The following is a 1,751-nucleotide window of genomic DNA, read 5'->3' as shown; positions in this document are numbered from 1 at the left end:
CAGTTCATTATTTCTGCAATGATCGAGAAGCTTCCTCCGTGCTGGATGGATTTCAAGAACTATCTAAAGCACAAGAGAAAGGAGATTACTACGGAAGATCTAATAGTCCGTCTTCGTATTGAAGAGGACAATAGGTGGTACCATCAGAAGTCGGGAGGGCCAGAAGTCGCCAAGTCAAATCTGATGGAGAAGGGACAATCCTCCAAACGTCCCCGCCCGAGCGCAAAAGATAAGGGCAAATGGAAGGAAAGTGTTGGCCGAAAGTTTGAAGGAAATTGCTTCAATTGTGATAAGCCGGGCCACATGGCGAAGGACTGCCGAAAGCCTAAGAAGATGAAATTCAAGAAGAGTGCTCAAATGGTTGAGAGAGACTTCAACGATGATGATCTGGCTGTTGTGGTTTCTGAAGTGAACCACATTGACAATCCGAAGGCTTGGTTTGTTGACACCGGACCTACTGTGCATGTGTGTTCCGATCGTAGCCAATTTTTGACCTACAAGCTAGTCGAAGGGAAGAAGCTCCATATGGGAAACCAAAACTCGTCTGAAGTTGTTGGCATGGGTGAAGTGAAGCTTTTAGTGACATCTGGTCGTGAGCTGAAGCTGAGGGATGTGCTGCATGTCCCAGACATCCATAAAAATCTTGTTTCCAATAGTTTGCTTGTTAGTCATGGCTTTAAGCTAGTGTTTGATTCTGACAAGTTTATTTTATCGAAGTTTGGTACTTTCCTTGGAAAAGGTTTTCTTTCCAATGGTTTGTTCAAACTCAATGTAATGGCCAAGGGCCGTGTACCGTAATGCTTCTTCTTCTTACTTGCTTGAGTGCTCCGATTTATGGCATTGTAGATTAGGACATGTAAATCTAAATGCTATAAAAAGATTAGTGAATCTTGATTTACTAAAAGTTCACGAGTTTAACTCATAAAAGAAATGTGAAGTTTGTGTTGAAGCAAAAATGACCAAGCTACCGTTTCGCTCAACAGAACGAAGCACAAAACCTCTAGAGTTAATCCATACAGACGTATGTGATTTAAAATTTGTGCAAACTAGAGGTGGTAAAAAGTAGTTCATCACATTTATAGATGATTGCACAAGGTATTGTTACCTTTACTTATTAAGAAGTAAAGATGAGGCAATTGAAGCGTTTAAAGACTTCAAAAATGAAGCCGAAAATCAACTTAAATGTCGAATTAAGTGTGTTCAAAGTGATAGAGGCGGTGAGTATGTAGCCCCGTTTGTAGAATTATGTCATGCAAGTGGTATAATTCACCAAACAACGGCTCCATATTCTCCCTAGTCAAATGGAGTTGCTGAACGAAAAAATCGAACACTTAAAGAGATGATGAATGCTCTGTTGATTAATTTTGGTTTATCCCAGAACATGTGGGGGGAGGCTGTGTTGACAGCGAATCACATCCTGAACAAAATTCCACTCAAAAATAGGGATGTGACTCCTTATGAATTGTGGAAGGGAAAGAAACCTTCATATACATACCTCAAAGTGTGGGGGTGTTTAGCAAAGGTACAAGTGCCACCTCTAAAACAAATTGCAATTGGCCCTAAAACAGTCGATTGTATCTTTATTGGATATGCATTGAACAGCACCGCATGTCGCTTTTTAGTTCATAAGTCAGCTATACCTGATGTAGCTGAAGGAACGATAATTGAATCTAGGAATGTTGTATTCTTTGAGAATGTATTTCCTTGCAAAAAGCAAGCTGATCGTTCTAGTGATAGAATGGTGGATGAAG

Source organism: Salvia splendens, chromosome 6 (genome assembly GCF_004379255.2).
Source record: "Salvia splendens isolate huo1 chromosome 6, SspV2, whole genome shotgun sequence".
NCBI lineage: Eukaryota > Viridiplantae > Streptophyta > Magnoliopsida > Lamiales > Lamiaceae > Salvia > Salvia splendens.
The sequence above is the reverse complement of the archived record's forward strand: the minus strand, read 5'-3'. Positions refer to the sequence as shown.